The 23,732-nt window shown below is 42.6% G+C and overlaps 1 protein-coding gene across 4 annotated transcripts in view; it reads right to left on the reverse strand.

Moving 5' to 3' along the window:
• znf800a (zinc finger protein 800a) overlaps window positions 1-23,048 on the reverse strand; it is a 116,269-nt gene extending 93,221 nt beyond the window's left edge. For 2 of the 4 annotated variants that reach the window (XM_043709124.2, XM_043709125.2), the window contains exon 1: window positions 22,795-22,988. The gene's annotated coding sequence lies outside the window, so the exon portion shown is untranslated. Of the gene's footprint in view, window positions 1-14,836; window positions 14,858-22,794; window positions 22,989-23,026 lie in introns of those variants that run through there. The other 2 variants (XM_087997428.1, XM_087997429.1) reach the window with 2 other exon arrangements.
• Between the last annotated feature and the right edge of the window lie 684 nt (window positions 23,049-23,732).

Consider the following 23,732-nt stretch of genomic DNA (forward strand, 5'->3'; position numbering starts at 1 on the left):
CTAGTGGAATTCAGAATTTCAAGACGGAGTCAAATAAGCTTCAGAAGAATTTTAGACAGGCTGAATGAGGGCACGTGCTTGGCAAATGGCTTCTCATGTGGATAAATGGAAGGTTACTCATTTTGGTATCAGAACGGAGGTATTGAGTACTTCTTAAATTGAGAAAGACTGGAAAATATCATTGTCCAGAGGGGACTAGGTGTCCTTCTTCAGTAGTCACTGAAAACTAGAGGAGTAGGAGGCTTGAAAGGCAAATGGTATGTTAGTTTTTCTTACAAGAGGATTTGAGTACAGGGCAGAGATTAAATGGAACACTGGTGAAAGTCAACCTGGAATACTGTTTGCAGTTCTCATCCCCTTGCCTGAGGAGGAATACTTGCCATAGGAAGAATCCAGCAGAGGTTCACCAAACAGATTCCAGAATTGGTGGATTGTCATAAGAGAGTTTGAGCCTGTATTATCTGGAGTTTAGAAGAACGAGAGAAAATTTCATAGATACTTGAAGAGCTACACAGGGTGGATGCTAAAATGATGTTTCCTCTGGCTGCTAGGGCCAAAACAAGGGACCATAAACTCGGAATAAAAGACAATTCATTTGGGACTGAGGAGCTGAGGAACTTCTTCATTCAGAAGGTGGTGAATCTTTAAAATTCTCTACAAAGAGGTTGATAAATGCTTAGTCATTAAGTTAATTCAAGATTGATAGACTTTGTATGAATGCTAGTAAGCAATGACATCAAGGGATATGGGGATAGTGCAGGAAAACAGCACTGTGTTGATGATCAGCCATGATTGAGAATAACAAAGCAGGCCCAAGGGCCTTAATGATCTAGTCCTGCTCCAATGTTCTCAACAGGAATTAAGCTGCATTCAATCTCTTCATTGCTTAATGTACTGAATACATCATTTATTGAAACAACTCCCGATTAGTGATCCAGACTGGGTTAGTGACAACTCCCTTAGCTGAAATGCAGGTATTAGAATTACCGGTTTATCAACGTTAGCGAGAAAGGAGTAGTAAAAGCCAGAATCCCATAATCTACACATCCACCAAAAATGGCTCGAGTGACACCACTGTAATCCAGTTTTCCAAAAGTGAAACCAATGAGTGAACCCACACTCCCCCTTCAAACCTGCACGTTACTGTATGACAGTTGCTATCTATTTATGCAATCACCCGAGGAGAGCCAAAAGTAATGAAACAAAATCTCCCCTCAAGATGCAATATCCAAAGGCTGAGCTCAAGTACATTTATAGACAGAGTATTCATTCAGGACAGATACGCAAGTTATATTACAAATGGTGCTGAATGAGGACGGCTCCTTCAGACCACACATTTCATAATCATGAACATATTTAAGAAGCAAGCACTTTATGCATAGATCCACATTACGTATATGAATGTGGAGCTTAACGATCTCATTTGTTACTATCATTTATTTCCAATGAGTTTAATACCTGTTTCACAAATACAGATGAGAGAATTTTGATCAAATAGGTGCTTAATTTGATCCTTCTCATCCAAGCACCATACTCAATTACACTAACACGATTGTGTGCTCAGATTTGATTTTAGATTAGATTACATTACAGTGTGGAAACAGGCCCGTTGGCCCTACAAGTTCACACCGACCCGCCGAAGCGCAACCCATCCATACCCCTATATTTACCCCTTTACCTAACACTACGGGCAATTTAGCATGGCCAATTCACCTGACCTGCACATCTTTGGACTGTGGGAGGAAACCGGAGCACCCGGAGGAAACCCACGCAGACACGGGGAGAATGTGCAAACTCCACACAGTCAGTCGCCTGAGTCAGGAATTGAACCAGAGTTTCTGGCGCTGTGAGGCAACAGTGCTAACCACTGTGCCACCGTGCTGCCCTTGGAATTTCTTCTCCTAATTCCAAGTACCAAGAAGCTACATTAGCCTTGGTGGCCATGGCAAATAGAGAAATGCTGCACAAAAGCTAAGAGACTGGGACTATCAACCTGTTCAGAAATGCTATTGCATACTTCCAGAGTCGGATGGGACTTGAATTCTGGCTCAGAGGGAGAGATATACCCTGCATCACAAGACCCTCAAGACACTGCTACATTTTGCTCAAACGTACGTGTTCAGAGATCTCCGACAAAGCTATTTAATTCATGTATCACTGGACACTGAGTGCATCTGGGAAAATTAACAAACAGTGAAAGTCACAACTGTTCATGGAGGAACCTTTTTGGGAAAGGTCACAGCACAGAAATAGATAAGTGATAGTTTTACGTGTGGCCTAGGGACCTTGCTATAAGTCTGTATTAGTGAATAGAGTGGGTTCTTTCTTGATTATATGTTTTATTGAGATATGTCTCTTGGTTAAACTAAAAAATATAAACCATAAGTAATAAGTTAGCCTGGAGCAGTGCTTTGAAGAAGAATAAGACAAGGCTATTTTCTGGGTCTGCAGATTGGAAGAAACAAAAATGGCCTTTAGTAGACTGATATGCTCTTCTTGTCAAATGTGGGAGTTTAGGGAGAGTTTACAGATTACTGAGGATTATATCTGCAATAAATGCAGTTGGTTGCAAATCCTATCAGATCGAATGGAACAGTTCAAGCAACAGAGGAAATGAGGAATTTACAAGAGCAACTGGGTGTGATGGATGGCAGTTATAGCAAGGGAGAAAAGTCGCAGACACACAGACACAGGGAGATGGGTTAACTCTGGGAAAGGTAAGAGAGGTTGGAAGGTAATGCAGGGGTCTTCTGGGGCTATTCCCATTTCAAACAAGTATGCAGTTTTGGAAAATGTGGGGGGTGATGAATTCTCAGGGAAATGTAGCACGAACAGCCAGGTTTCTGGTATTGAGACTGGCTCTAATGTAATGAGAGGTATGTCGGGGTCCAAGAGATCGATTGTGATAGGGGACTCTCTAGTTTGAGGCACAGACAGACGTTTCTATGGCCAGCAGTGAAAAAAATCCGAATGGTGTGTTGCTTTCCTGGTGTCAGGATCAAGGATGTCTCAGAGAGGGTGCAGAATGTTCTCAAAAAGGAGAGAGGGACCAGCAGGAGTTCATCGTACACAATGGAACCAACAAAATAGGAAGGGAAGAAGGTTGAGATTCTGAAGGGAGAATACAGAGAGTTAGGCAGGAACCTAAAAAACAAAGGAGGTCCTCGAGAGTAGTAATACCTGGATTACTCCCAGTGCTAAAAGCGAGTGAATGTAGGAATAGGAGAATAGAGCAGGTGAATGCATGGCTGAGGAGCTGGTGCATGGGAGAAGGATTCAAAGTTTTGGATAATTGGAATCACTTCGGGGGTAGAAGTGACCTGTACAAGGACGGACTGGACTTAAATTGGAAGGGGATTAATATACTGTCAGGGAAATTTGCTCGGGAGGATTTAAACTAGTAAGGTGGGGGTTTGTGGGACACAGGGAGATAGTGAGGCAAGAGATCAATCGGAGGCTGGTACAGTTGAGAAAAGAGGCAAGTCAGTCAGAGCAGGCAGGGACAAAGCAGGGAACAAGGTAGGATTGATAAATTAAACTACATTTATTTCAATGCAAGGGGCCTAACAGAGAAGGCAGATGATCTCAGGGCATGGTTAGGAACATGGGACTGGGAGATCATAGGTTCAGGGATGGACAGGACTGGCAGTGTAATGTTCCAGAATACAAATGCTTCAGGAAGGACAGAAAGGGAGGCAAGAGAGGAAGGGGAGTCACAGTTTTGATAAGGGATAGCATTACAGCTGTACTGGGGGAGGATATTCCTGAGAATACATCCAGGAAAGTAATTTGGGTGGAACTGAGGAAATAAGAAAGGGATGATCATCTTATTGGGATTGTATTATAGACCCCCTAATAGTCAGCGGGAGATTGAGAAACAAATTTGTAAGGAGAGATCAGTTATTAGTAAGCATAATAGGGTGGTTATGGTAGGGATTTTAACTTTCCAAACATAGATTGGGACTGCCACAATGTTAAGGGTTTAGATGGAGAGGAATTTGTTAAGTGTGTACAAGAAAATTTTCTGATTCAGTATGTGGATGTACCTACTAGAGAAGATGCAAACCTTGACCTACTCTTGGGAAATAAGGCAGGGCAGGTGACTGAAGTGTCAGTGGGGGAGCACTTTGGGACCAGCGACCACAATTCTACTAGTTTTAAAGTAGTGATGGAAAAAGATAGACGAATCTAAAAGTTGAAGTTCTAAATTGGAGAAAGGCCAATTTTGATGGTATTATGCAAGAACTTTCAAAAGTGGATTGTGCACAGATGTTCGCCGGTAAAGGAACGGCTGGAAAATGGAAAGCCTTCAGAAATAAGAATCCAGAGACAGTATATTCCTGTTAGGGTGAAAGGAAAGGCTGGTAGGTGGAAGGAATGCTGGATGACTAAGAAATTGAGGGTTTGGTTAAGAAAAAGAAGGAAGCATATGTCAGGCATAGATCAAGTGAAGTCAATCCTTAGATACAAAGGCATTAAGAATATACTTGAGGGAAATCGGGAGGGCAAAAAGGGGACATGAGATTGCTTTGACAAAGAGAGTTAAGGAGAATCCAAACGGTTTTTACAAATACATTAAGGACAAAAGGGTAAGTAGGGAGAGAATAGGACCCCACAAAGATCAGCAAGGCAGTCTTTGTGTGGTGCCACAGGAGATGGGAGAGATACTAAACGAGGTATTTTGTATCAGTATTTACCGTGGAAAAGGACATGGAAGATATAGAAAGGAAATAGATGGTGACATCAACGTCCATATTACAGAGGAGGAAGTGCTGGATGTCTTGAAACACATAAAAGTGGATAAATCCCCAGGACCTGATCAGGAGTACTTTAGAAATGTTGTGGGAAGCTAGGGAAGTGATTGCTGGGCCTCTTGCTGAGATATTTATATCATTGGTAATCACAGGTGAGGTGCCCGAAGACTGGAGGGTGGCTAACATGGTGCCACTATTTAAGAAAGGTGGTAAGGACAAGCCAGGGAACTATTGACCAGTGAGCCTGACGATGGTGGTGGGCAAGTTGTTGGAGAGAATCCTGAGGGACAGAATGTACATGTATTTGGAAAGGCAAGGACTGATTAGGGATAGTCAACATGGCTTTGTGCATTGGGAATCATGTCTCACAAACTTGATTGTTTTTTGAAGTAGTAACAAATAGGATTGATGAGGGCAGAGCAGAAGATGTGATCTATATGGACTTCAGTAAGGCGTTCAACAAGGTTCCCCATGGGAAACTGATTAGCAAGGTTAGGTCTCATGGAATACAGGGAGAACTAACCATTTGGATACAGAACTGGCTCAAAAAAGGTAGAAGACAGAGGGTGGTGGTGGAGGGTTGTTTTTCAGACTGAAGGCCTGTGACCAGTGGAGTGCCACAAGGTTCGGTGCTGGGTCCTCTGCTTTTTGTCATTTACATAAATGTTTCGGATGCAAGCATACAAGATACAGTTAGTAAGTTTGCAGATGACACCAAAATTGCAGGTGTAGTGGACAGCGAAGAGGGTTACCTCAGATTACAACAGGATCTGGACCATATGGGCCAATGGGCTGAGAAGTGGCAGACAGAGTTTAATTCAGCTAAATGCAACGTGCTGCATTTTGGGAAAGCAAATCTTAGCAGGACTTATACACTTAATGGTAAGGTCCTAGGGAGTGTTGCTGAACAAAGAGACCTTGGAGTGCAGGTTCATAGTTCCTTGAAAGTGGAGTCGCAGGTAGATAGGATAGTGAAGAAAGCGTTTGATATGCTTTCCTTTATTGGTCACTGTATGGAGTACAGGAGTTGGGAGGTCATGTTGCGGCTGTACAGAACATTGGTTAGGTCACTGTTGGAATATTGCATGCAATTCTGGTCTCCTTCCTATCGGAAAGATGTTGTGAAACTTGAAAGGGTTCAGAAAAGATTTACAAGGATGTTGCCAGGGTTTGGAGGATGTGAGCTACAGGGAGACGCTGAACAGGCTGGGGCTTTTTTCCTTGGAGCATCAGAGGCGGAGGGGCGACCTTAGAGAGATTTATAAAATTATGAGGGGTATGGATAGGGTAAATAGACAAAGAATTTTTTCCTGGGGCGGGGGCGTCCAGAGGGCATAGGCTTAGGGTGAGAGGGGAAAGATATAAAAGAGATCTACAGGGCAACATTTTCACACAGAGGGTGGTCCGTGTATGGAATGGGCTGCCAGAGGAAGTGGTGGAGGCTGGTACAATTGCAACATTTAAGAGGCATTTGGATGGATATACGAATAGGAAGGGTTTGGAGGGATATGGGCTGGGTGCTGGTAGGTGGGACTAAATTAGTTTGGAATATCTGGTCAGCATGGATGAGTTGGACCGAAGGGTCTGTTTCCATGATGTACATCTCTATGACCTCTGATGAAGGTGGGACTTGAACCCAGGCCTTTTGGTTCAGAGGTAAGGACACTACCACTGCATCACAAGAGCCTCTAAAGGCACTGGGACTTAAAATACACCTGCAAAGTAGTAACAGGTGATAGATAACCACAACCCAATTCATCACTTCAGTTTGATGTTGTAGATTTTCTCAGTTGTCAGTCAACTTCAGTGCTCAATATTATTGCATTAAAGAAAATAAATCTTCATTTACCTTTCTGGATTTAAAATATTAAGAACATAAATGTATTATACAAGCACATCATTCCATTTCAATCTCTGCCTCCATTCTACTCTCCCCTGTGGCACAAAATTAGACTACTATAAATCTAACATTAATTGCACATTTGGAACCAGGAATGTACATGACATTATATGTAATTATACAACTGTAAACAATTAACCTAACGGTTCATGGTATCTTTTTCTTATTCTAGATATTAAGCAAATAAAATGCATTTCCCACTGAATTTTTATTATCACTTCATCCTCATCTGCTGTTGACTTCCTTCAATGCAGAACAACATTCACAACTCCAAACACCACACAAAGTAACTAGGCTGTCACCAACATATTTATATATAACAATATTAAATCAGTGATTTTAAACTTTGCAACAAGCAGGCCAATAATATTTTACAGCATTTAGAAGCAAACAAAACTTTACCCCAACTCCTGACTTAGAATAAGCGATGGAATGAATATAAATGACTATGTACTATTTTTCACCACAGAAGAATAGTTCTCCTAGACCCAAGGAAACATCTAATGTAAGTACTTGACAATGTTCTTGGAGTGGAAACTCACTCACTGATATTTAATTTATCCATTGTGCAATGAAATCAGTATTGAGAGCCCACACAAATGAAGCAGCTTACTGTATCACCAGCATCCTGTTGATTTGAGAGCAGTCATTTTTGATATAACTGTCCCAGTGTATTTTGAACTGTTTTTAATATTTGATACTATCTTCATAAAGCTTCCATGTTGACTCAGAGGTTTAAAGGCCCTTTCGCCTGTTGAGTCTGTGCCAGTCAAAAACAAGCACCTAAATATTTCTAATCCCATTTTCTAGCACTTGGCCCATTGCCTTGTATGCCTTATGTACAAATGTACATCTGAATCCCAGCCTCTTCTGCTGTACTCTCATTTTTGCTTCACCTCGACCAAAAGCAAACAATCCAGAGATATCAAAATGTTAGAAAATGCTCGAAATGGTAGCCAGTATCTCTAGCAGTAAAAGGAAGGGTTCATGTTTTGTGTTCTATTTAGCCCAGCGTACAAATTTCATTGTGTTAGTAGAATTCAACAGATCCAAATTAGCTCAGTTATTAGTGCACAGACTTCATACATTAACAAAAGTAAATTCAATCCCTGTTTAATTACTTTTGTTACATTTCAGTGCATGTGGGAGAACAACCATATTGGAGATGATGTTAAAATTAAAACTACAATATGCAGTTAAAAATCTTAAGACATGCTTTAAAAAGGAAAAGCACCTTCTCAACATTGTTTGCCTTATTGCTGTTTATTGATCTTGCTTGCAACATGGCTGCTACATTTGCCTGAACAGTAACCACAGCATTTGCAAGCAATGCACTGAAGCAAACATAGTAGGACTCTGGAATTATGGAAAAATCATCATAAGGCTAACAAAGCTCACTCGATTTCAAGTAGAAATTAGACAACAAATTCACACTTGACTGCAAAGGTTTAGTTAAATTTGGAGATCTCAGAGCAACATGGCAGCTCAGTGGTTCACACTGCTACCTCCCAGTACCAAAGACCTTGGTTCAATTCCACCCTTGGGTGACTGTCTGTGGAGCTTGCACTTTCTCCAGTATCTGCAGGGGTTTCTTCTGGGCATGCTGGTTTCCTCTCTCAGTCCAAACATGTGCAGGTTAGGTGGATTGGCCATGCTACGTTGCCTAGTGTCCAGGGTGTGCAGGCTAGGTGGATCAGCCATAGGAAGCGCAGGGTTACAGGGGTAGGGAGGGTCTGGGTGGTTTGCTGCTCTGAGGGTCGATATGGACCGAATGGCCAACTTCTACACTGTAGGGATACTATGATCTCAATATTGCTAGCCCTGAAGAACTGCTCCTTTTTAAAAAAAAGACATCTTGTTCTGTAAATTGTCATTTAAAAGTACTGACTGTTCCAACGTGCCTGTAACTCATCGACAACCCTGTAAAGATAGAGGCAGATGAATTTTCATTTGTCCTGTGAAGTGTTTCCTTTTCTTAAAAAAAAAGTCAGAAAGTCAATTTGGAACAGTGACTTAACTATATCAGTTTCAAGAAAGTGAGAGACTATGGTTGAGTGCCTGGGAAAAACCTTGCAAGTGTCATCAGATAAAAAAGTTTATACTGTTGGGTTTATAGTTTTTGACTTGAGAACAGAAGCTTCCAAAGTACAAAGTCAGGAGAACTTGGAATTCAGTTCAGAAAACAAATTTTCTTCTGAGAACCAAGTTTTTAAATTTAACTTCAAGCCAACCAATCACACTAATTGAAGTGCTTTAGTGTGCAACTTCCAAGTCAAAGAGAATTGGATACAAATCTACAAACCTTTAGAGCTGAGAAAGTTGAGTTCACCCAAATTGTGAAAGATTCATGCCAGTGAACCCAGAAAGGAATCATAAAATTATCTCCACAGTTCAAAGAAAAAATGCTGTGGAATATCACTCAAGCAATAGGAATTTAATTTCTCTGGAATTGGATGGTGTTGGAAAAAAATCATGAAAACAAAAGTTTCAACCTATGTTAAGATCTGTCAAACTATTATGGCCGTTTGTTTTTCTTCCTTTGTGTAATTAAGCATATATTTTATTGTTATAACAACACCAACCTCATGTGAATATGTTTCAGTCACTAACCACATTAACTCATGCAAAAATTAAAACATATGACCTAAAAAAAAGATTCCATTCTGGGTCCACTATTATAACAGACTTTGGTTACTTTGTCTTACTGTTTTATCTGCTTATCTTTCCATTCTCTTGCTTCCTTCCCTTCATCTCTAAATTCTGTCCAAATTAGCTATAGTTTGCTTATCTTTTCCTCTTGCAATAGATATGGAGAATGGGGCCATGACAGTCAACTCACCTCTGGAGTTCAGCTCTTTTGTATACATTTGAACTAAGGCTGCAAATGTAGGCTGCATGGCCCTGGCAAAACATAAACCGACTGATATCAGTAAGCATATTGTTGTTGAGTAATTGCCATTTGATATCTCACTTTGTATTTGTCTACTCTGACTCAACAACAATCAGGCCAATAACTGCCCAGCTCTTTGTGGGTAACACATACCCGGGCAATTTTCCACATTACTTTGTCGATGCTAGTGTTGTACCTGAACTAGAATAACTTGGCTTGGGGTACAGCTGATTTTAAGGACACTACTGCGGAAATGTCGTCAGGGCAAAATAGTCTTTGCAGTATCCAATTTTTTCAGCAGTTTCTTGATATCAAGAGTAAGAACTGAATTGGCTGAAGATTAGCATCTATGTGATGGCAGAGACTTTAGGAGGAGGCTGAAATGTACCATCCATTTAACACTGCTGGCTGACAATGATTACAAATATTGTACCAGATGTATTGGCTACACCACTTACTGGGACTGGAGTCTCGTCCTATAGATTGGTGGACAATTAAACAGCTAATGTTAGATTAGATTAGATTACATTACATTACAGTGTGGAAACAGGCCCTTCGGCCCAACAAGTCCACACCAACCCGCCGAAGCGCAACCCACCCATTCCTCAACATTTACCCTTTTACCTAACACTACGGGCAATTTAGCATGGCAAATTCACCTGACCTGCACATATGTGGATTGTGGGAGGAAACTGGAGCACCCGGAGGAAACCCACGCTGACACGGGGAGAATGTGCAAACTCCACACAGTCGGTCGCCTGAGGCGGGAATTGAACCCGGGTCTCCGGCGCTGTGAGATGTGCCGCCCATAATGTTCATGACTGGATTCTTTTTTGCTTTTATTCATTCCCTAGCCAAGCATTTATTGCCCATCCTTAATTGCCCCGAGAGCAGTTAAGGATCAATCACATTGCTGTGGGTCTGGAGTCACATGTAGGTCAGATCAGGTAAGGATGGCAGTATCCTTCCCTAAAAAGGACATGATCAAAGCAATTGGGTTTTTCTGATAATCGACAATAGTTTCATGGTCATCACTAGATTCTTAATTCTAGATACTTATTGAATTCAAACTCCACCATCTGTCGTGGTGGGATTCAACCCCAGGTCCCCAGAACATTATGTAGGTCTCTAAATTAATGGTCCAGCAATAATACCACTAGACCATTGCCTCCCCTTGATATGGAAAAACTGCAGTACTTAGATGGGATCCTTAGGTTGGGAGATCCATGTGCCCTATTAATCATGTTCTGCTTCCACTGTCTGGCTTGCAATTAATCCGGTGTTGTAGTTTTACCAGTTTTGACCCCTCACGTTTAGCTATCTAGTGCTGTTGTTCACTCTTCACTGAGCCATGCTCGATAATAATGGTAAAGTAAGAGATATTCTGGGTCATGTTGTTAGAGATTGTGGTTCAGTTCTTCTACTGGTCCACAGCATCTCTTGAATGCCCAGCTGAGTTGCTTGATCTGTTCAAATCCTCTCTTTAGGTAAAACAGAAGTAGCCATGCACAGCACAATGAAGGGTATCCCCAACATGAAGAGGCAATTTATATCTCCAACAGGACTGTGTGGCAGTCACTCTTCCTACTTACTGTCATGGTCAGATGCATCAGCGACAGGTAGATTGGTGAGGACAAGGGCCAAATAGGTTTTTCTTCCCTCTTGTTGCTTTCCTCACCACATGCCTCAGCCTCAACATAGGGGTCATGTCCTTTAGGACCTAGCTAGCTTAGTCATTAGGAGTGCTAACAGCCCTGACCAAGCTTCTGTACCTCTGCTTCTTCAAATTGTTGTTCATCGTGGAGGAATACCTGATTACCATCAACCACCTACATCAACTAATCAGCAGGAGGTTTAATCGCACATGTTTGAGAAATGCCATGAGACTTCATGTGATCCAGTTAGTTGAGGAATCCTCCTAATGTACCACTGTGTCATCACCACTTTTGGTGATGGTAGTGTCTTGTAATGTGAAGGTGTAGTTCTGTGTGTGTTTCAGGCTGTTGCTTAACTGGTCTGCAGGGCAACACTCCTAGTATTGGCACGGAGGACTTTGCAAGGCAGACAGGGTTAGGTTTGCCTTGGTCATTTCCAGCAAGTGGCTCTGGAGTCACACATAGGCCAAACCACAAAAGGCAGCAGATTTCTTTCCCTAAATTAACGTACATCAATGAACTAGACAATCAACACTGGATTAATGGTCAACATTAAACTAGGAAGTTTCATTCCTGACTTAGTAACTGAATTTAAAGTCCACCAGTTGCCATAGTGGAATCTGATCCCATGTCCTCCCGCATTAGCCTGGGTCCCTTGATCACGATTACTATGATGCCACTGCCTTCCACTACTACTACCAAACATAAACTGAAATCATTAATTTCTTCAAAATATTAAAATAAGGTGAAACAAAAACAAAGGCTAAAATTTGACATTCTCTTTATCAAACAGTTCTGAACTTCCAAACTAATTTGCACCACTGTGAACAATGATCGTTGCTTCCTAAACAGCAATAGAACATCAGCAGGATAAGTACTTTGCTTCAAATTTTGGTTTGTTAAAATGAATCTGAGCATTAAAAAAAACTTAATCCCTCCCTCATTTTACTTTATGTTCTGATTATAGGATATAAAAATCTGTTTTATAAATCAAAATAATTTTCCAACCTCTGTACACACGAGTACAAAAACACAGAAACAAATGTAACCACTTTCATTTTACTGTTAGCAATCATTTCAAGCAAAGTTTCTAGACAAAACTTAGTTATAGATTAGGAAAAAATATTCCATTTGCACAGCTAATTGAATAGTACCACGAATCTTAGGAAGCTAAGCACAATACAGAGGAACCTCGATTATCCTAATATCAATTATCTGAAAATCAGATTATCCGAAGAAGATCTCGCAGTCCCGATGGAAACATTACATCAAAGACGTGTTTCTAACAGTGATCGCATCTTTTGTTTACAGTGATTAAACAGGCACAGTCTCCAAATGACTGACTGCCCACACTCTCTCCCCCCACACCTTCCCTGGAGTTCCACAGAGGGGTGTACCTTAAACCCCCCCTTCCCCAAATAATCTCGCCAACACTGTCCTGCACAGGGCAAAGACGGAACATGTCAAAGCATTGCAGTAAAAAGTTGTGTGTGGCTGTGGCTGCGTGTGCGCGTGCACATGCTCTATTTGGAGACTTATTCCACAAAGGCAATTGCAGCAGTCTTGTTGGTGTCCAGTCTGGCTGCCCCACAGCTGGGACAGGTGTGTATGGGGTTGGGGGGGGGGGGGGCGGGGGGCGGGGGGAAGGAGGCAGTGTTGGACAGGGTTAGAGGCAGGGGAAAAGTGTTAGATGGGGTTGGGGGCGGGGGGGGGGTGTTTGACTTGATAGGGGGCGGGTGGGGTGTTGCATGGGGGTGGCGGGTGATGTCAGATGGGTTTGGGGCAGGGGGTGTTGACTTGGTTGGGGGTGGCATCTCGCTCGCCATGTGCTGCTGCAGTCTCCTGAACGAGAAGCAGACTTTAAAAACTCCGAGACCTAAAGGAAAGGCATTTAATCAATTAACCAAATAATCAATCAATCAATCAATCAATCAATCAATGTTATCCGAACGAAATAGTGCCCACCCATCATGTTCTGACAATCGAGGTTTCCCTGTATATATGCTGAGGGTAAGGCTACTTCTGGCACACTAGTATTGTCCCACCCTGTAGAGGAGACTTAAACATGAACCTTCCACCCCAGAGGTGTGCCAAATATGACCAAACAGGTTGAGTAAAAATAACCATGCACTCAAACTGCACAATCCAACTTCAGTATACATATCTCTTGATGAAGTGTATTTGTCCGGGGCGATGCAGTGAGTAAATGAAAGCATGGATGAAATATAATCTCAACATACAGAGGAATACCAATTATCCAAAAATCAGATTATCCGAATGAGAGCTTGAGGTCCTGATGGAAACATTATATCAAAGACGTGTTTCCAACAGTGATCGAGTCTTTTGTTTACAGTGATTAAACAGGCACAGTCTCCAAATGACTGACTGCCTGCCCTCTCTCTCCCCCCACACTTTCCCTGGAGCTCTACTGAGGGGTGTACCCTAAAACTGCCCCTCTTCCCCAGATAATCTCTCCAACATTGTCCTGTACAGAGCAAAGGTGGAACCTGTCAAAATGTTGCAGTAATGCGGCTGTGGGTGCAGCCGCATGCGCACGCGTGTGTGCGCACAAAAGGCAACTGCAGCAGTCTTGTTGTTGATGTTCAGTCCAGCTGCCCCAGAGAGTGGGGTGGGTGTGTACATGGTTGGGGGCGGTGTTGGGCGGGGGAGTGTTGGGGATGGGAGGCGGTGTTGGGTGCACTTGGGGGCGGGGAAATGATGCACGGGGCAGGGGCAGTGTTGAATGGGGGGGGGGGGGGCAGTGTTGAGAGTGGGGAGCAGTGTTGGACAGAGGCGGGGGGCAGTGCTGGGGGTGGGGTGATGTTGGACGGGGGCGGGGGGTTGGGAGGTCGCACCGTGCGCTGCTGGTCTCCTGAACGGGGAGCAGACTTTAAAAACTCCGAGCCCCAGAGAAAAGGCATTTAATCAATTAACCGAATAAATCGATTATTCGAATGAAATAGTGCGTGCCATCACGTTCGGATAAATCGAGGTTCCCCTGTATACAGCAGCTACTATGGATCACACAGCATTATATCCTTAACACAAAGAGTATCGCTCTACTAACTAAAACAGTAAGAGGTACTAACAAGCTGTCAATGAAATATATGTACTACCTATAAACTTGTAGAATATCTAAAAACTTTGGGGCTCTTGTTACATGGTAGTAGCATCCCTATTTCTGGACAAAGAGGCCTGAATTTTTAAGTTCAACCTGTTCCGGAGCATGTTATAACATCCCTTAAAGGTCAATTAAAAATACGGACATAAAAACTTCTACAAGGTTGGGAGAATGTAGATATTTTGGTTCTACTTTTCTTTTACAAGACATTAAATCTTAAAATAGAATCCTTACCACACTTCTTGTAAGCATAGCAAAAGAAGACATGCCAAAGAAGATCTCCTCGGGTCTAATCCAGTGTCACTCAGCTACCAGTTATCAGACAGTACGGCTGTAATCTACAGTTCTGCTTTGGAAATAGGAATTCTGACACACTTGAACAAAAATCTGCCCACCTAATCTAAAGATGCTTTTCAGGTGAAATTCTGTACCAGAAGCCTTCCTAACTGAAGGAAGTCCTGTACAAGAATTTTTGGGGACAACAGCAGACATAATCAATGCACAATTTACACTCACTTTTGCCGTATAGGTACCACAATTCATAGTTTAAAGGTTCTGAAGCCACTTTGACAGGTACTAAGTGCAGTCCTTCTATAACACGATGATTGCGTTCTTGTGGAATCCCACGTTAGAGAGAGAGAAATTTTTTTTAAAAAATCACACTTTAGAAACACAGTGCTTAAAGTATTGGTGATTTAATCGCATTACAACCAAAGCACATTTTAAAAGTTCATGCTTTAGAAACAGTGTTCCCAAATTGGCAATCATATTACAGTAAATTCACATTGACAAAACTCACATTATAATAGAATGGCCTGTATTGGAGGTGATTGCTAGATGGAGCGTCTGACAGGTATATGAAGGAGATGCGTGGAGGGGAGCATTCGGGACGGATTCAGTCGGATTGAGATCTCTGGGACTTTGAGGGGGAGGGGGACACTGGACCAGCCACTGGAAAAGAGAGGTAGGGATGGAAGTTGATTGGGAAAAAGAGTGCAAGACAGTATTTGCTTTATAGATAGCATGGAATTACAGCAAGTCTTAAATTTTACAACTTATTCTGGCAAATTTGTTAGATGCAGCCAAAGTTTCCAACTGATGCAAGAGTTGGGGACGTTTTCAAAGGGTTTCAGACACTAGTTAATTGTCCATCAGAAGTTTAAACTACATAGGCAGTTGTGTCAATACTTCAATGTAATCTTAATAAGCAACTTTATCTACACTGCAAAACAACTATAACTTCCCAGCAGAAAAATCTAGTAGTCTGTTTTGTTCATGATTACTGTCATACCCACAACGGCAGAAAATGTAGCCTCTTAGTTCTCAAACACTAATTCTCCTTTATATGATGAAATAGAACTGGTACCTTTTCATTGAGATTACATTCAACATCAAGAACTTGCAACTCAGTGGCAAAATCACATTACTAACTCAAAGTACAATATCTAGCTGCACAATTATTCCTTCAAGTGACTACAATAGGAATAAGCCCAGAAGATAAAGAATCATCACTGTGGGGTCAATGCATTATGTTTCAGAACAAACCAAAAGAAGAATTAGGTGATTCTTCATGAAGATATGCAAAAGGATCTTCGCATTGAAAGGAATTATGTATACACACCCAATGGGCAGACTGGAAGTTCAAACGTTCACAAGATTAATATGGTTGTGGAATACCATCAACCTATTTTAACTCACCAATCCATCAAATTCTATTGCTGTATTCAAATAATTTAGGATTTTTGTCTCCATTATTCTTCACTGTAACTCATTCCATCTGTTGCATGAAGAATTGCATCAAATATTTTTTGACTGTGGCTTCCTGGTCCTACTCAAAACAAAATTTATAACGCAATAATCCTACAGATCTACCATTTTCCATACTCTTTGTAACATTATATGTCAAGCTTTCAACCGACTGCTTCCAAGGTGGAAAGATCTATATTATTCCCATTTTAATTAAAAGCTCAGATATGGTTGACATTAGACATCTTGGCCTCTCTCTCAACTGGTTTGAATACGTGTTTGATGATAACTCCATTAGAGATCAAACCAGTGTTTTCTCTATGGCCCATCGAAACCTCTTTATCTTTGCATTCTATGCCTTTATTCACAAAGCCGAAGATTGTGTTTTCATTTCACAGCACTTCCTTTCTTCTTTGCCAACTTCAACCATTTTTCTACCGGGTAATTATGCACCTACAAGCCTCGAATTATGACTTATAACTCATTCATTTTTCCAACAAAAAAAATGAACCACTTCATTTCATTTCAAACTATTTGTCTTCTCATTCCAGCATCCTGCCAATGTCCTTTTGAAGTTTATCACAATCTTCACTATGCACAATAATCCCAAATTCTATGTGTGCAAATGTTGAAATTGTATATTATATATTAATGATCTAAACTTGAGTGTACATTACAGAGTAGTGGTGCAAGTACCAACCCATACGGAACACTACATGTACCATGCTTGACTTCACAAAAGAACCATTCACTCATACCTTATTTTCTGTCACTCAACCAACTTTGTATCATTGCTGCCACTGTCCCTTTTATTCCACGGGCATCAACTTTACTGACCTATTATGCTACAGGGTAAATAGATCTTTTACATCTATTCAAACAGGTGGGCAGGACAACAGTTTAATGTCCCATCTTAATGGCAATGCCTCCAACAGCATAGCACTTCAAGTCTGTTCTGAAGCATCAGTCTGTGTTATATACAAGCCTTGAGTGAGATTTGATCCAAACATAATGTTCTGGTTCAGAAATGAGAGCACTACTGCTGAGCCAAGGTTCAGGTCATCTTTATGATGGACAGCAAGACAAGTCAATCACTAGTAATTCTATAAATAAATCCCAAAGTACCAAAATAATTTGTTTATTGGGAAATGAGTGTTATATTTAAAACAATTCATGAAGCTTTGACATTTTTCAACAGATTAGTATTTTACTAATTATGATAATATTTTGCATAATCAATACTATAACTGTATAAACATGCAAAACTCCATCAAACCAATTAAGAAAAACATCTTATTAACAACCTTTCAACAAGCATCATTTCTGAACTACTCAAAACAGAGGTCCAGTGTCTCCATCCAAATTATTTTCACTATGACAGACCCTGCCTTCTCAGCCTCTTGACACCCCTGTTAAACTTCAGTTTCCTTGACTTTTTAACCCATCTTAACTGTACTAAAGTTACTCTAACTAAAATAAAACCTATGTGACTGAAATCTTGGCACACCCCATCATCTCTTCTCTAGTCCAGCCTTTCATGCCCATCATTCTATCTGCCTCTGTGTGCAAACATGAACAATCCAGAAATGAAAACTGAATGAACTGCGGATGCTGAATAAATCAAACAAAAACAGAAATTGCTGGAAAAGCTCAGCAGATCTGGTAGCCTCTGAAGAGAAATCAGAAGTAACGTTTCCAGTCCAGTGACCCTCAGAACAATGCATTCCTCCAAAGTTCCATTCCTTAACACTCTCCTAATCCTTATCCATACAGTTCATATGTTATGTCACTGGCAAATATGGTGATCACTTCAATACTTTGCCAAGTTTTGCCATTCTATCAATTCTCTCAAATTTCCAACAACTAAAACTTAAGACAAAGATGAGGAGGTATTTCTCTCACCAAATCTGTGAAATTCTTTACTGCAGAGGGCTGTCAAGACTGCGTCATTAAAATGTACCTCAGTTTTGAACATACTTAATCAATAAGGGAATCAAGGAAAGTGGAGTCGAGGGTTATCTGACCAGCCACAGTCTCATTGAATGATGGAACAGACTTAGTGGATGGAATGCTCTGAACTGCTGCTCCTGCATCTTATGGTCTTACAATACCAGGATGGTCTTTTGAAGTCATTGATAAGCCAGAACTTGCTCCAAATAAACATCAGCCAGAAAAGAAATTCTTATTAGATTTTGCCAGAAACTCGAATTTGGCCTCCAGCTGTTCCCTCCATGGCTCAATTTTCTAACTGCTGACAGTGTTCAGAACTTCAAACTCCACATTCAGTCCATTACCAAAGATTGTCCACTTCCATCTTGAGAACGTAGCCTGCTTCTGTACCTATTACACCTCCACCAACTAAAACCTTATTCATCATACTTAGCTCCCACCTCAAATGTTTCTCACGTCTTCACAATACACTATGCTCTATGCAAACTTTTACTTGCTTTCACCTAACAGCAAGCCCTCTTCAATCCAGTCCTTATTGCTTCATGAGTTTAGTTTCAAAATCTTCAATAATTTCCCTCAGTCCAGCTACACCTCTCTATTGCAACCTTTTTCAAACTCCACTTTGAGAGTCTGAATGGCTGCTCATTCTACATACTATGCTTTAAGCATTTGAACCTTCAGTATTTTCAACCTGCATGAAAGTTAAAAGGTAGAGCGATTTAGAAAACATCACCTTAATTTCTTCCTCCTCCAAGCACATTTCTATTCCTTTTTATTGTTCATTGCTTCTCTTGAATGTTCTGCTGCTCTCTGAATCACTCAGTGATATGGCACTGATTAAATCTAAATAGCTGTACACCATCCAAACAATGAATACTGCCATTGAATACTACAGACATGATCTGTAAGCCATCCTAAAAATTACTTACTGAACTGCAACATCCTTTGAAAGTTCACAGGCCAATTTTGATGATTTGACCACAACTTTAGTGATTTCAAAGAGGAATCATTTTGTTTGCATGATATCAGTAGCAGACATTATGACCACATACTTTTCTCTGCTGAAGGGGGAGGGGCCTCAATGCTTTACAAAGACTAACAGTTCTTTGACATCTTGCATAAACAATCATTTTCCAGCTGCAAGTCCAGACACCAAGCCACAGTAGTTGGTTGGGGGCTATTTCATTACAGCAAAGTTCGATCCTTTCTCACCTGGTGCCCCAACAAAGCAACTTGCCACCAAGAGTAAAAGCAAAAAGGTGCAACTGAATTAAATGTTTTCACTTAGTTAGCCAAGAGCACCGTGTTCATTTGCAGTAACCTCAGGGGTATCATGAAGTGGGATTGCCTAATTCATCAGGGAGAAGAGATTACACTGAGGAACTGGCAGTCTGGCACAGTGCAGTGCTAAATCAGAGCACTTACTCAGACACCAGACGGGGTTCGCTAAAATGTCAACAGTTGACAGAATTTTGTTTATAAAAATATTTGATATCCGAAGGAGCCTCTTCCCAACCTTCTACCAAAAAACAGTGCATTTAAAACTTGGAACTCTGCGTTTCATTCCTCCCCTCCCACTCAACCAGGCTTTACTTCCCAGACAAAAAAGTTTCTTCCTGCATTTCTCTCAGTTACCTGACAGGTTAGTTGCTGGCACTAATTACTGCAATCAATTTGCTCTTCCACAAGATTCTCTTGGAACACAGAAAAAAATTGTTTTAAAAATGTCAATAAATCTGTACGGCAGAATAATGAACAGCAAATAGTTTGTTATTTAAAACGAAACTGGTGGGGAAAACAGTCTAAAGGAGGGCTGTACTGTACTTTGAACCGTCATTTTTGCTTCTGGTCTAGTAAGTCATCACAACATTCGTATTCACACTCTACAGCAATGTTTCAATCTCAAAGGTAGCACATCATAGAGGCAGAGGCCTAGGGATGAGTGCATCCACTGATACTTGCGGTTAAATTCACTAGAGAAACTGGCAACAGTGATGCATAAAAAAAAGGACTTGAAACTATGCCATACAGAAAATGTCCTATCCTCAAGTAACGCTTGTGCTCGTTGTCAGGGAACAACAACTAGTATACCCTCTGCAGGTATCAACTTTGAAATGACTCTTCCCCCCCCCCCCCCCCCGCCAACAAAAAAATGCCTAGAAAGCAAAGAAAACCACGCTGGAGTTGAGCTTTGAAATGCCATTCCTTAATATCCGATCTGGATTTTCTAATGACGTTTGACACGACTCATGAAAACTGAACCCACAAGGCGCTTGACAGTACAGTTCTCAGTTAAGAATGACGCAAATCTCAACATTCAATAACGCAAAGACCGTCCTTTCTTCGTCGCCCGAAAAGCAACCTAAAAAGAGGGTGGGAAAGCCACGAAGCTAATATAAATAAATTAAAACGTTTTCTCTCTACCGGAGGCCACAGGGAACCCCAAAGTATTTCATCCCCACCCTTGAGATTGGCCATGACGGTGAAACGCAGCTTATAGCAGGCCACTGTAAAAACTTCTTCATTAAGAGAATTGGCAGGAATGGTTGCTCCGCCGACCCGGTCCGTCTGCCCGAAAGTACAAGGGGGAGGGGAGGGGGGTGTTTGGGGAAGGAAGCGGGAAGCTGGCGCGGCCTCTGTGCTGAGGGGGTGGCAGAAGCGGACAACCTCTGTCACAGGCGGCAGAGTAGTGGCGCAATTTCCATTCGGCGTGACCTGAGTATTAGCTCAGATCGGGGGGGGGGGGGTAAACAAGGTGTGGGCACAACTCTCAACAGACAGCTGCCCATCTCATTACGATCCACTGGAACATTAGCGCTAAAAACCCATCGCTTTAAACCGCGTTTGACCCCCCCATCTTCCACAGGAAACAAGAAGTGGGTACCCTCGCCTCTCAGCGCGCTTCTAGGGAAGGGGTGGAGGGTGGGCAAACATTGAACTCGAGGCGGTAGCCTCACTTTATTTTTTTTACGAAAAGACTTCGTCGCTGCCCTCACAAAGTTCCACTTGGACGGTGTCCCTCCCTCTCCTGGTGTCTCCTTCACGCACTGGGAGGAGAGAGAGAAAGAGCCAGGGGGACTCTGTGCCATTTTATTCCCCCTCACAAGCTTCCCTTCTCCAAAGGCAAACCCAGACACACAGCAACCACCCCCACCCTAATTTACCTCACCCCTCCTTTCCACAGACACACACACTTTGGAAGATACAGCGAGACTCCGAACAGAGAGACTTGTGTTGGAAGGGCGCGGTGGATACAAAGTTGCAGCCGGCGGCGGATACATTGTATCGAGCCCGGGGCCAGCGTGAGGCAACACCCAGACTCCGAGAGCCCCAACCCACTGGATACAAGATGTCAGCTCCGAGTGTGCGCAAGGCAACATTCCGGTTGCGCAGTTCCAGTCTCGGTTACTTTAGTGCAAATAATCAAGACAAAAAAAAACACGCTTCACCTGATACATCCCCCCCCCCCTTCATTTTTCCAAAAAAAAAACTTATCTTCAAGCAACCCCAACTCTCTGATCCTCATTTTAAATTCTGGAAAGCTTCATCGCCTTGCCACCGCCCGGGCGCACACGACGGTCTCTTATTATTTCCCCCCTTTCACGATCTGCATCGCCCTATTATCCAAAAAGGGACGGGGAAATGCAAAAGAAAAGACGGGGGGGGGGGGTTGGGGAGGAGAAATCGTCTGTGGAGCTACTTTGTCAACTGTTTCACCCCCTCCCCCCCCAAAAAAAAGACTCGAATTTTGACCGCTTAATAAAAAGGGCAGATTAACTTGATCGAAGCCACGGTTGCAGGCGACAAAACGTAGACGTTGTCAGCCCCGCACCAAATGGTGCCCCACGCTCGCGAGAGAGACTGCGGCGCAAAAAAAAAGAGAAGGGGGGCTGGAATAAAACAGGAGCGGCGTGGGGGGGGGGGGAGGAAACAGCATCTTTTCCTAAAAAAAAAGCTGGCACTTAAAAATATCTCCTGAAACTGCCAGCAATCTGAAGAGGGCGAAATATGTTGAACACAAAAAAAGGCGAGTGTTGCCAATGATGTGGAGATAGGGGGAGGAGGCGGGGGGGAGCCAGGGTTGTTCTGTCGGGGTGGATATCGGTGCCAAGTGGTACCGCCTGGAGCTCGCCCGCTGCCCGTGCGCCTTTGGCGGCCGCTCGCCTCCTGGGGGCCCCCGCACGGTTCTCCAAAGACATACACAGAGAGAGAGAGAAAGAGCGAGCGGCAGCTTGGCGCACGGGCACCCGGGGTAACCCTCTTCCGCCTTTACGCGCCTGTCAGAGCCCCGGGGCTTGCGAGCAAAATGCAGGACGCAGTGCCACGTCCAGTTGATTCCTTTGTGTTACAAAAAAAAAGAGGGGAAAGAAAAACCATCTTTAGCTCTTTGCCTAAAATGGTTTTGTGTGTGTATGCGTGCAAAATGTTTGCAAAAAAAATCAAAGCGACCTTTTGTGCATGCCTCTCCTTTTTCTAAAAAAAATCAACTTTCTGCGACTCGTAAATATAAATCCACACACACACACGCAGTGGCGCATTTATATTATTTGCAGAAATGCCCGCTGCGCGCACACACTCCCGGACACAGAAGCAGCTCCCGACTCCTGTCTCTCTGCCTCTGTCTCTCTCCCCCCTACTCTTGCCCCTGTCAGGAGCCAGGGGCGCCATTTTCTGTCAACTCAGCCCGAGACGGAAATCCACCGCTCCACAACTTCCAAGTTCGAGATCGCAGCGCGCAAACACTAGGCCCCCAAACCCCGGCTTCGCTTAGGTCTCACCTGGGAGCAGAAAGGAGGAAGTGACGGTCCCCTTCTCCCTCTCTTCTGTCCCGCTCGACTGTAACTGCCTCTCCTTGTGTGTGTGTGTGAGAGAGAGAGGTATAAATAGAGGGGGAGGGGATCAGTGGAGGGGTGGGGGGAAGGTTCTGCCTCTCCCCCAGTTCCCTCTCCGCTGTGTGGAGAGGCTGCTGACGGCGCTGGAAGGGGAGGATCTGCTTGAGGTCTTACCCACCCTCTTCCCTCAGCGCGATGTCCGGGGTGAATGATCCAGTGTCGACTGGAAACACAGACACACGCACACAAGCCTGACTCCAGAGTACACCGAGCCTGGGCTGAAATGCTGAGACCCAGGACACACGGACTGTGTGTGTGGAGAGCTGGAGCACCGTCTGTCAAAGGGATTCAGGAAACCCACACAACTGGATGGAGATTGAGTGATTGCTGCTGGGCGGCTTTTTATCACACGTATGTCCCACATACACACACACGATTCTGTAACCTTGCTTTGCGCAAAAACAAAACGCAAATATCTGCGATAACACATCAGCAAACAGTGAAAATAGCCCATCAGACAGGATAAAATACCTGCAAAGGTCAGGGCTTAATATGCCCTATGCCCTTTTATATTTTTCAGGACAGGAAGGGAGATTTCATTTCCATCTTCTCTGTAAATCTCTTGACTTTTTTCCTTGTGGGTGTTAATTTCAGTTTTGGATGTCCTTCAACTCTCAAAAGTGACATTTAAGTTTTCATTAAATTGAATGTTTAACAAACAAATTTAGAAATATTCCCAAGAGTGTTATTAATTTGGATTATTTTGTTATGATATAATCGTAAATTAATCTTTGGAGGATTTGCAAAAACTAGGACTTGGTGCATAGAAATTGGTCACATTTTCAGCCTGATCAGTCAATTCAAAGTAACTTCAGTTTATCGTC

The sequence above is a fragment of the Chiloscyllium plagiosum genome, unplaced genomic scaffold (assembly GCF_037043375.1).
Source record: "Chiloscyllium plagiosum isolate Xiang-an unplaced genomic scaffold, Cpla_swu_hap1 HiC_scaffold_19, whole genome shotgun sequence".
NCBI lineage: Eukaryota > Metazoa > Chordata > Chondrichthyes > Orectolobiformes > Hemiscylliidae > Chiloscyllium > Chiloscyllium plagiosum.